The sequence below is a fragment of the Macaca thibetana genome, chromosome 7 (genome assembly GCF_024542745.1).
Source record: "Macaca thibetana thibetana isolate TM-01 chromosome 7, ASM2454274v1, whole genome shotgun sequence".
Lineage (NCBI taxonomy): Eukaryota > Metazoa > Chordata > Mammalia > Primates > Cercopithecidae > Macaca > Macaca thibetana.
In genome coordinates, this window is record NC_065584.1 from 94,572,277 (window position 1) to 94,585,784 (window position 13,508).

Consider the following 13,508-nt stretch of genomic DNA (forward strand, 5'->3'; position numbering starts at 1 on the left):
CCTTATTTTACTTTAAGCTTCAGAATTAAAAGACTCTTTTTACTCATTTTTGGGGGGGATGGAGTTTTGTTCTTGTTACCCAGGCTGGAGTGCAATGGTGCCATCTTGGCTCACTGCAACTTCCACCTCCTGGGTTCAAGCCATTCTCCTGCCTCAGCCTCCCAAGTAGCTGGAATTACAGGTGCCTGCCACCACACCGGCTAATTTTTTGTATTTTTAGTAGAGATGGGGTTTCACCATGTTGGCCAGGCTGGTCTCGAATGCCTGACCTCAGGTGATCTGCCTGCCTTGGCCTCCCAAAGTGCTGGGATTACAGGCACTGTTCTATGAAGAAGTTAATTATAGAAAGCAACACATGACTAGAGACACTGCAGGATAGCAGAGGTGCGCTAGACATATTACTTGCCTGTGTTCAGCCTCTATTTTCTCTCAGGAAAGGGTCTGCAACTTGAGTGTGTATCAGATTCAGGCAGTTTTCTGGTCTTTATTTATAGAGTTTCTGACCCAGTAGGTGTAAGGATAGGTCCAAGAACTTGCATTTCTAACAACTGACTAGATCATGCTTATACTTTCTGGGGATCTAACTTTAAGCACCTCTGTCCAAAGATCGTGATGTCACTGGGGCAATAGTAGTTGGCATTTATGAATAAAGTTTCCCAAAAGTTTAGATGATCCTGATGGGAGCAGGGGGCAGGGAGATTAGGGAAGAAGGTAGGTAACAATTACATTAAGCCTCTCCCTCTACCACACCACATTTTTGAGAGCTTCTGCTTAGAAGGAAATCTTTTCTTTTTCTGGTTTTTTTTTTTTTTTTTTTTTTTCTTCAGATGAAGTCTTGTTCTGTCACCCAGGCTGGAGTGCAGTGGCACGATCTCGGCTAACTGCAACCTCTGCCTCTTGGGTTCAAGGGATTTTCATGCCTCAGCATCCTGAGTGGCTGGGACTACAGGTGCCCACCACCACGTCCAGCTAATTTTTGTATTTTTAGTAGAGACAGAATTTCACCAGGTTCTCCAGGCTGCTCTTGAACTCCTGACCTCAAGTGATCCACCTGCCTCGGCCTCACAAAGCACTGGGATTACAGGTGTGAGCCACCGCACCCATCCTAGAAGGAAATCTTATTAGGTCATGCTACTCCCATGGCTACTTATATTGGTGAAAGATGAGGCAACTAGATAGATATTTAGTTTACAATCATGCATCATAACATTTTTCTTATGATAAGTACCTTCCCTACAACTATTTTTATATTAGAACAAATAGTACATGCTTATTGAGAAATTTAGAATACTACAGAACTATTTAGAGTAATTGAGCATCACTACAGTTACCTTGTTCTTGATTCTCTTGAAAAGTTTTAACATGGATCGGCATCTCCTGAACTGTAGAAAATAACACCTGACTCTAGGAAATGAATTTGTTTTCTCTAGAAAACAAAGTGCTGGTGGAGGGGTGCTAATGTGCTGGGGATGCTGCAGTGATCCTGGCTTCATTGTCTGGATACAGGATGAGAGGCACATTCACCAGGGAGTAGGGACCTCACTTGCATGGCACCTTCCAACATCAGGGAGAGGCCCAATCAATGTATTCGTGGGTGTATTCATCTGTTCTCACACTGCTGATAAAGACATACATGAGTGTGGGTAATTTATAAAGAAAAAGAGATTTAATGGACTCATAGTTCCAAGTGGCTGGGGAGGCCTCACAGTCACGGCAGAAGGTGAAAGGCACATCTTACGTAGCGGCAGACAAGAGAGAAAAATGAGAACCAACTGAAGGGGGTTCCCCCTTATAAAACCATCAGGTCTCATGAGACTTATTCACTGCCATGAGAGCAGTATGGGGGAAACCACCCCCATGATTCAGTTACCTCTCACCAGGTCCTCCCAACAGCACATGGGAATGATGGGAGCTACAATTCAAGATGAGATTTGGGTGGGGACACAGCCAAACCACATCACAGGGTATTAGGCTTTTATAAACTTTACAAAGCTATAAACATTTTTGTGTATTTTTTCTACAACTCCCCTGCCTTTCCCCCTAAATTAAAGAAGACTCAGCTTCCATCTGAATAAAATTCTGACCCCTCATAAATAAAATAAATTTGAAAGAGAGGAAAAATCACATTTTTAACTCTAAATAGTATGCTCCTTTTCGTTTGTCGTGAAAAAGCTCCTGTTGTTGGGAGACATTTCACTCTCTCATAATTTATCTTTAATAGATCTATTTAGTATCTATTGAGAGATCAACTTAATGAAGAGATTTGTGTCTCTCAGCTTTTAATTTAACAATTTAAGGCTACCAGTGAATTCACAGATCAAAGATTGAAGCCTTAATTGGTCACTTGCCTTTGCATTTTAGAGGCTGTTTAATCATTTGAGGGTAGTTACATTGTTGCTGTTAATATAAATCTCATGACTTTTTCCTTTGATATTTGTTCAAATGCACATTTCGAGGCATCCTTGCTTGCTCTCAGTCTGTCTGGTCTTCCAATCTAATGATACTGGTCTTGATAGGAACTAGCATATCATTAACTACTCAGAATCTCAGAGTCTGTCTCATTTGTTAATACAGAGGTGGGAAATGATATTTTCTTCCACTACCTACCTCCAGGATTAAATAAATCAAGTGCATACAGCCCAATGTCTGGCAAATGCCAGAGTCTTCTAGTTGAGTCTGCATAAAGGAGTAGAAACCTGGAAGCTATTCAGAGAATTTTGACTTTGATAAATCAAGCCAAATATGTACCCCTCCCCCCAATTCTTTGCTGAATCAGGAAAAATGCATGCATGTTTCGTATTGCTTTGAATATTTGAGCAACTGCACTCAGATATCAATTACTGAATAGCTAATAATGCAAATATTGAAACAATGCCTATACCTGTGAGTTAAAAAAAAAATCAGACCCCAGCAAATTGCTAATGGTAAATCTAACATACTAGTCCTATGAGTGAAACGGAGTCTACGTAGTTAATCCAGTGATCACAAAGCCAAACTGTTCATTCTGGTTGTCATGTCTGGTTGACACAGATTACCATCCAACTCTTTTGAGTGTAAGCGTTAATACCAATTCCAAATATGGGTAAAAATAATCTTGGAGACTCTGGTATGTACTGCTAGATTGTCCTTGAAATTTGTTCTTCACTTTTTACTTTAGTGAAAGACCTCTACATTTTAGCCAGACTTAAGGCTGTCTGAGAAAAATAAAAGCGCACATTTCCAGCCTTCCACGAAGCTATGTGTGACCATGTGGCAAAGTTCTGGCCAATGAGATGTAAGTACAAGTGATGTAGGCAACTCCCCAGTATTTCTGCAGCAGACACTGGAGGCCATTGTGCTCTTTCTTCTCCACCCTTCCGGTTAAAATGAATACATCATGGAGAAAAATGAGGCAACCATCTTGGACAAGGAGGTGACTTTCAAAGTGAAAGTCAAGTATAATAAAGCAAAAAGATAGAAAGAGTGTGAGTTCTTCCAGACATTCTGTAAGAGTGTCACCAGAGCCCCTTGATTTGTTTGAAGTAGGAGAAATTAATTTCTTATTTTCATCACTGTTATTTGGAATTTTACTGTTATGCACAACACAACCCGGTCCTAACATATTGGTCATATTGCAGATAGATTTGGAGGTCAAATATAAACATGGCCTTACAGGGATCTTGTTGCCACTATTAGAAAACAATAACTTCTAACTGTAGTTGTTCATTATTTAGAATATTTTGTAAAAAGTTACAAAGACAGGAAAATTCTTTAAGTTATTTGTGCCTGGTCATAGTCTTTTTTTCTGAAGTACTTTTATATGAATACTAGAATACATATAAGAGGAATATATTTTAAAAGTTATGTATGCATGGGAAAAAATTAAAAAGTTACAAGAAAGAATCTAACCACAGCATTTCTGCATTTACAATCCTATTCATTTTTTAAATCATCCTAAGTACTTTGTGAAAGAAGTAGAGAATAAGGAACAAATCAGCCTAAAAATCATAGCAAAATTTTTTTTAGAAAACAGCGTGGACATAGCTTCTAATTGGTGTTGACCAGCTTATCATGGAAATGCTTTTTGTAAACTGATAAGAAGACAGTGACTTTTTTTTTTTTTTTCTGACAGAGTCTTGCTCTGTTGTGCAGGCTGGAGTGCAGCAGTGGCATGATTATGGCTCACTGCGAGCACTAAAACCAATCTCCAAGATCCAAGTGAGCCTCCCACCTCAGCCTCTTGAGTAGCTGGGCCCACAGACATGAACCTCAATACCCAGATAATTTTTAAATTTTTTGCAGAGACAGGGTCTCCTATGTTGCCCAGACTGGACTCAAACTCCTGGGTTCGAGCAATCCTCCTGCCTCAGCCTCCCAGAGTGCTGGGATTCCATATGTGAGCCACGGCGTCCAACCAAGACAGTGCTTTTGTGCATGTGAAGATGAAGCTTCTGCAGCCTCCAATACAAGCAAAACTCTTCTCTCCTGCCTATTTAGCCCTTGTTTTTCTTTTGACCAGGTCGTGCCAGTTTAAATGTCAGTTTTGTAAGGGGGCACTAGGCATTGGCCAGAGTACAAGCTGAGAGTGCCAGTTCATCTCCTGCAAAAAACAACTAAGCAACTATCACATGATAACCTTTAGAGTTCACGGCTCAGGAAAGGATCTTTGCCAAAACGTTCACACACACACACACATGCGCGTGCACACACACACACACTGAATCATATTTTATGAAACGAGGACAAGAGACCTATCTATCTCAAAACTTTAAATCCTTGATTAAAGGCATTTACATATTAATGTAAAAAGTAGCCAGTATCAAGTAGACAATATCAATATCAAGGGAATGAATAGATAAGCCACAGGAGGAAAGAAAATATTTGTAACAGACACATCTGATAAAGGACTCATTTAAAATTATACATACAACTCTTAAAACTCAACAATAAAAAAACAAAGAACCAGGAGAAAAAATTGGGACCAAGATCTTAACAGACATCGCACCAGAGAAGATATGCAGGTGGCAAGTAAGCCTATTAACATGTGCTCCACATCACATATTGGAGAAATGCTAATGAAAACAAGATACCACTATACCATGGCCCAAATTTGTAACACGGACAAAACCCAATGCCGGTGAGGATGTAGAGCAACAGAAACCCTCATTCTTTGTTGGTGAGAATACAAAATAGTATAACCATTTTGGAAGACAGTTTGGCAGTTTCTTCAAAACTAAACACACTCATACCATATGATCCAGCAGTTGTGCTCCGTGGTACTTATGAAAATGATGGGAAAACATTTGTCCACACAAAAGCCTAGACACAGATATTTACAGCAGCTTTATTCATAATTGTCAAAACTTGGAAGCAACCATGATGCCGAAGTCCTTTGGTAGGTGAATTCACTAGGGTAAACTAACTGTGGTACATCCTGACAAAGGACTATTATTCAACTAACAAGAAATGTGCTACCAAGCCATGAGAAGCCATGGAGGAAAGTTAAATGCATATTACTAAGTGAAAGAAGCCAATCTGAAAAGGCTACATACACTGTGATTCCACACATATGACATCTGGAAATGACAAAACTATGGAGACAGCAAAAAGATCAGTGGTTACCAGAAGTTGGGGATTGGGGAATGGATACGTGGAGCACAGAGGATTTTTAAGGCAGTGAAACTACTCTGTACGACACTATAATGATGGATGCGTGTCATTATACATTTGTCAAAACCCATAGAATGTACAACAGCAATAGTGAACTCTAATGTAACTGTGGACTTTGGGTGATTATGATGTGTCAACATAGGTTCATCAACTGTTAATAAATGTACCCCTTTGGTGGGGCTATAAATGCGTGGGGGCAAGGGGTCTGTGGGACATCTCTGTAACTTCCTTTCAATTTTGCTGTAAACCTAAAACTGCTCTAAGAAAATAACATCTTTAAAAAAAAAAATAGGCATTTTATAGCATAGGCTAAAACCGCATATGCAACCATGATGTAATTCTATGGATACATGCAAATCATATGGAAATGTTCTTTGGCTTGGTCTAAAAAGTCATATAAAATGAAATAAGGAAAAATCAAATTTGTAATCAATCAGTTTACAATCCTAGGGATTTTTCATTTAGCTTAACTTACTGTAGAGATAACATAAGATGCAAGAAACAAACCAAAAACAAAACAAAACGAAACAAAAAAAACAAAAAAAAAAAGAAAGAAAGAAAGAAAGGAAGGAAATAAGAAAGAAAGTCAGTTAAGTGGAATTTAAGTTGTCAGGCTACAGTGTAGAACTCCATTACCATATCCTTTTTTTTTTTTCATTTTTTTAATAGTATTCTCTGAAAAGCACTAGATGTAATAAAGTCAATTTAAAATTTGTTCTACCAATCTTTTGCATCTGTAATTTTCCCATTAAACGTAAATGCCCATGAGGCAAGCTATTTGCATTACATTGCATTTGCAGTCTTTAAAACAAACTATAAATCCCCTCCTTGTTTCATGTGATTGATGCTGTGTGTATAAATACCACCATAAACCTCAAAGGGGGCTAACAGTGACAGTAAATTAAAGTTTTCAAGTCTGGCAGCATCTCAGCACTCCAGCCCTTGATCTTAAGCAGCGTTGTTAACCCCCGCCTCATTGCCCTCCTGAACCTTTTTTTTCTTCTTTCCCGCTCTGCCCCCACCCATTCTGATTTCCTTGGGAAACACCTTCCTGGCCATACAAGTCACACCAGGGCAAGGATAGGCAGTTAATTAAATTGAGGCTGCAACTGCTTGCTGGAGAGCTGAAGGCCCCGACTTACAGCCTTCCAGTATTTGAGATCAAGAATCTTGGGGCCCCTTCCCTCTGTAAACAATGGGCAGCCACAGAGATACTGATTAACTGGTCAAACCCCATGATTAGGGGTATTCATGGCAATTGTCTTCTGCTCAGCGGCCAGCCTCCCCATCAGCAGAAGAAGGAGACATGAGTAGTTGATGGAGAAGGAAGTGGGGACAAGGAGGAAAGAAAGATTTCTGGCTATATATTTTTTAATTTCTAGTTATTAAATAACCCCTCTACCCTCATTATTTTACTTTCCACTTTATCACTGCATAATGAATATCATTACTTTTTATTAAAACTTAGACCAGGACAAAGAGGATTCTTTACCTACATAGGAGGGCTTACTTGAAACATAAAGCTAATGTCTCTGGAACTGCGGAAGGTTCCATAGTCTGGGTAATTAATTAATGGGTACAGCTGGTAAATTCTTTCTTATCTCTATCTTACTGTAGCAGGATTGGATTTGGAGAAGGCTCAAAACAGTGATCATGGAGAAGTCATAAACATTGAGTCACCGATTCCATTTGCCTCCCATCTTAATATGAGGTGATTCTTCTCTGAAACATGCAATTGCCAATTCCTTGACCGACTTCATGTGATTGTTCACAAAAATTGTGATATGGCTAATTGATTCAGGATGCAGTGCGGTTTCTCACTCTTGTCTCAAATGATCCCATAATTTTTTTGTATTTTTTCCCAGAATAAAAAATGTAAAATCCCATGTTAATTTTTTTTTTCTGGCTGTATGTTTCACATATGACTTCAAACTAGGAATGTAAATTAACAGAACCTCACAGCTCATATATGCAAAATTCTTGGGGGAATGGCAAATCTTCAAGGATGGGTAAATTATTGCTCCAGAAGGGGGAAAAAAAGACACAAAGGAAAAGCAATTGGGAATGGGGGAAGGGAAGATAAGAGGCAGAGAGGTGAAGGCAATGAGAGAATGAAGCTAATTAATTAATTTAGGCTATTAATCTAGAAGAAATGTCCTTTGATGATCTCAGAATCAGTGGTGCATCCCAAGTGAATATTGACAGGGACATTGAAATATGTTTGGAAAGGAAGACGTATACGATTTTTCATTTCTTCTACAGTCTTTTAATAATCAAGGTGAAAGAATCCAAGAAATGTTGGCACTATGAAGATAATATTCCCAAGATAGATTTCTCAAGACTTCCTTTGATTTTTCCTTCTGAATGACAAAGCTGTCCATGCGTGGGACCTGCTCATTCTGTTGCCCAGATGTCTTCTCCGACAGCACCAGAATCCCTAAGGTAGCTAGTGTCAAGCCATGAATTCTCCTTACTGGGTTTCTGCTTTTCCAAGAGTCTTTCAAATACAAGTTGTAACAAAAGTGAAAGCACATGATGACTTGTTTAAACTCACAAAATCTATTCATGTTTCTGCAAAAGGCTCTTTGGACATATTTAAAGCCACATAAGGGAATTCTGGGGAAGTGGAGGGAAACAGCCGTTTCTTGAATCTTCACTATGTGTGTGTCACCTTTTTGGAGATTTCATATTTTATCAACATTCACAATTCCATGAGGTAGCTATGTGTTTCTTTGTTGATAAGATGGGGAAAATAATACCTAAGAAACTTGTTCAAGGTCCCTGAAATAAGGGGCAGAGTTTTCTGTTATTAACATTTTTTGCTTCAACATTTCCAATGGAGCATGTTCAGAAATACAAAATATGAAATCCTTAAAGCAGATCCTTAAGGAGATAAGCATACATACCACATCTTCTGATGAACAACCCAGCCTATCTGTTTTTGAAGCTGCTCCTACTAGAGTTTGAGTCTGATATGAAACTCTGGCCATCTTGTCATTGCTTCATGTTTCTGCTGTTGGAAATAAACAGAAAGAGGAGCCCAAACTGTGTGTGTGTGTGTGTGTGTGTGTGTGTGTGTGTGTGTGTGTGTGTGTGTGTGTGTGTGTGTGTGTTTACATGTGCATTGGGTATAAGAGACCAAGAAACAGAATGTTGTGTTAGAATCGTAGGCTAAGGGAAAAAGGCATGTTTTGGAATAGATAGAATTTGGTGTAGTAATTAGAAACAGGGGAAGCTGAAGGCAATATCTTAAAACACACAAAGGTTATTTTCAAGATCCTATGAAGCCCTTTACAAAAATAGGTATGACCTGCTCTATACCGACCTCAACTTTAATTAAAGTCCTCAACACAGATACCCTAAGACTCTTCATTTAAGAAATCTCATCCTTTTTATTCTCATTCCCTAGTCATAAATCAAAACATCCATCCTGTGTCCCCTTTTCTTCAGGGACTATTCTAGGATAGATAACATGATAAATGTATTCATACTCTAGTACTTCGAGGAAATAACCCTTTCAGATGTGTGTCTATTTGATCAAGAGAATTTAATGCTTTAAATCAAAGCAAAAACTAATGATGGAAAGCACCTCATCTGCATTTAATTGCCTTCATGTTGCAACTTAATATCACTGGCAATGAAGGGATGGTAGGGGTTATGGTCTTGAAGGAAACAGGAGCAGTATCTTGTCAGGGAAGATTCATTCCCCTGAGACTTCCTGCTTCCTGTGACTTCTTTTCCTTGGGCACCTGAATCCATATAAACTGGGAATGTGAATCTTTAATGAGTTGTTGGTAACTTTATTTTATTTATTTTTATTATTTATTTATTTATTTATTTATTATTATACTTTAAGGTGCATAACGTGCAGGTTTGTTACATATGTATACTTGTGCCATGTTGGTGTGCTGCACCCATAAATGTTAACTCTTGTCTGGGCACAATGACTCACACCTGCAATTCTAGCATATTGGAGGGCTGAGGCAGGCAGACAGCTTGAGCCCAGGAGTACAAGACCAGACTGGGCAACATGGTGAAACCCCATCTCTGCAACAAACACAAAAATTAGCTACGCATGGTGGTGCACACCTGTAGTCCCAGCTACTCAGGAGACTGAGGTGGGAGAATCACCTCAGTTTGGGAAGTCTAGGCTGCAGCGAGCCACAGGCCACTGTACTCCATCCTAGGTGACAGAGTGAGACTCTGTCTCAAAAACAAAAACAAAAATACATTAAATCTTAGACTCTGGAAATTTAGGTTCTAATGTACATTGAATCAACCAGTATCCTTTGATGAATGTTTAACTTTCATTAATTCAAACACATAGAAGGGTGATTATCTTTAAGGGTAATACAAAGTTGAATAAAGTATACACTCTGCCCTTAAACAGAGTATAGTCTATTACTATTTAATGTGAAATAAAATGTGATAAGTACATTGGAAATGGTAGAAAATGTGATGTGAATTCTGAGGCAGGAGAGATGGTTTCCACTATAGATGTCAGAGGACAATGTCCTTTTGTCTTAAGGGGCACCAAGAACTGGAAGATTTTGGTTCTTGACTTCAGAAGTTTTCTATATCACCTAGGAAGACTGGATAGAGAGGTGAGACTGAAATGCAGTCCCACTTACTGGGAAATGTAATCAACCATTGTAAATGAAGGCAGTGGCCAAATTCTAGCTCCAAGGGGAATTCTGAGGGCATGTAGCAGGTCTTCTGTATGTAATTGCCAAGAAATTGATGAGGGGAACTGTGTTTTTGAAGAACACTTATTTCAGCAAATATTAATTATTTCGTACCACAGGCTTTCGTTGAGCCTACCATGTATCAAGGTGTGGATGCAGGACATGTGGACTAGAACAGGGACCAGAGCAGAGCAGAGCTGGCTGGTCAAAAATGCTATACAGAGGGGAGGTTTTGTCTAGAATCTCAGACAAAGGACAGACATGAATTGGAGAAGGGTGTGCTTTCTTGAAATAAGGTCACCCAGGAAAACTACTGGGGTAGAAAAGAGCAAACGAAGGAGGGAAGATGGTAGGTAGGCTGACATGGCCAAGAAAGATGGTTCCTGACAGAGAACAGAGAGGTGAGGAGATTCAGGGGTGGTGACTGTTCCCATTTTAAGTCATGGATTGACTGCCAACCAGAAGGTGACATGGTCCCGCTGGTGACTTCAGTGAGTTGCATGGGTTAGGTGGGGATTGTTGGAAAATGGGAGGAGAGGGAGTGCTTGGTCTACTGGGACAGTCACACAAGCCGAAGTCTTTTGTTTACAGGTGAAAACAAAGGTCTGCTTTTGTCAGAGCTGAATTTTCAAGAAAAACAAAAACTATATTTTTATTCTATCGATTCTGATTTTAAACGTTGGCCATGAATCCAAATATTAGATCCTTTTCTATCGATACATTAAAAAGAAGAAGTAGGAGGAGAAGGAGGAATTTGAGAAGGAAGAGGAAAGAGCACATCCCATTCTTCCTTGGTGATATAGAGAGCTCCAGTTTGATTAATTTGGTTTTAATCTGAATATATTTTTTGGTCTGACGGTATAAAAATGATTTGGAAAAATCCCTGTTGCTATTGTGGGAAAATGAACAAAATTTCCCACTTTTCCACTTTGAACGATGTGTTAAATTATTTGATCTATTTCATCATGAATTTCCTTTGTGAGGAAGACATATTACACACTGGAAATACATGGTGCTAAATACTGTGCACAAAATAGATTTGCAGATTTTATTCTTCTATGATTCTGAATTTGTGTGTGTGTGTGCTTTGTTTTGCAGTCATGTATATGTGTGCTGGATGCTTGCTTACTTGTATTTGTTTTGTTATCCCTATTATATCATCTGTGGTAAAACAACCTCCTCTGCTTTGTTTTTTTCTTTTATGCAAAATCAGGAACATGTTGCTCACAAAATTACAAGCTGGGAATCTTCGAGTCACAGAATCCAACCCTACTGATGACAGAGTCTATAAACAGAGAATATCACAGTTGAATTTCTTACTTAAAAAAATGGGTTGCAGTGGATTCTGTTCAGAGCAGGGTGTTACAGGACTGAACTCAGCTTTATTTCAGCTGAGCATCCGTGCTCTTAAACCTTTGGGATTCTACAAGCCCAGCCTCTCTACTGACCAATGTCAAGCACATCCTCCTTTAATATTATAAAAGTTTGTGTCTTTGTCTCATCATTAGTGTTTCTCAGAAATTAATTGATTGTTAGGGATTAACTGGTGAAGGCAGAGGAAGAGCAGGTGCTTCTACCTGGCTATCATGGAGGCAGTAATAATCATAATGATGACTTGCTGCATTAAGATATGTGGCACCAAGTACCCATTTCAGCCCAAACAGATTGCAAATATATCCCTTCTCTTCAATCTTCCTATTCATTTGGAAATGCTTAGATCTAAAATTCAGCGTAGGAATCCACAGATACTACCAATTAGAATAAGCCACCTTGCCCTACTAAAACTGCCACAGTGCTGTTTGTTTAAGAGATAATGATAATTTAACTTTGAAATAACCTTGTCATTGTAAAAAGAATTAAAATTATAACTCTTCCACAGTCTTGGTGTGCAGCTTTCTATAGACCGTGGTATGCCGAATTTCAAGTAATATTCCTCTGTCGCCCCATATCCCCAGGTCCCGGATAAAAATGAAATGTGCATTTCATAAGAAGATCCCAGTGAGCAGTAATAAGAAAAAGTATTCAATCATAGTCAATTGGCTAAAGCTGTGGGGATGGGCATAAGCCACTATCTTCTTCTTTTATAAAAACAGAAGTAAAAAAATTAAATAAAAACGTTTTTCAACCTCCCAACAGATCCAGTTGGCTAGGGAAATTGAGGAAGTTTTGTCTGTAGTCATATAAAGATAGTTTTCAATGGCTTATTTTAGAATTATGGAAGCAGCATCCATCACTTTAGCTATAATAAATAAAAATTCCAGTCAATGTAATATATATTCCTTTAAGCATAACCTGAGGTCATATCATATCAAAATATATGCCTGATGTCATTACTCCTTCCCCCCCAGATAACAAAGAGTAGAAGATGCATATTTTTTCCCTGAAATTTATGAAAACTCTGACAGTAGTAGGACTTTTCAGTGGTAGGATTTCTGTTTTCAAAGTTGTCAATAAAACTGAAAACAGAAATTGCCCAAAGGATGTTTTGACTTAAAAAAAATAGAAATAAGTAATTGTGCATTTCTAAGTTTGTTAGACAGACTTTTGAATTTGCTTTTTGGAAAGCATTTCATTAAGAAGACCCTATATTATGCTAGATGTAAATAAGTCATAATCTCCAAAAACAATAGTCTTCAAAGTGGTCGAACATATTTTCACATTGGCATACTTTTGCCTGCAGAAACGAAAAACGTCTTCCAGAATTTTGAAATCTAGGAAAAACCTGGACTCCTCACGCAGACATGTTTTTGTGAAAATCTACAGTAAAGCTTACTTTTCCTTTTACCTATAAGGAAACCTTTACTAAGTTAGCATATTATGCTGCTCTGAAACAGTTGGGAACTTTTATTCATCCTGATTCACTGTAAAAGGAATTTCATTTTGTCTAAGTTCACTATAAGCAGGTGCCACTAACAACATTGGAAAAGAAAAACTCAACGGTGCCAGGAAAGTCCAACATTTAAAAAATATCCTTAAAATAATAGTTGTTTAGAGAGACCTCAATGGATCCCAGTGCTCCGGAAACTTCTCCTGGGTTGTGAACAATCAAAGATTTATTTGAGCTCTCTGCACACTGGGAAATGAAGACCCAGAAGCTCATTATCATGTCTATTAAAAAGCAGAAACTGGGGTACATCTAAGAAAAGATGTATTACTTTTTAAACCGCACTGCAA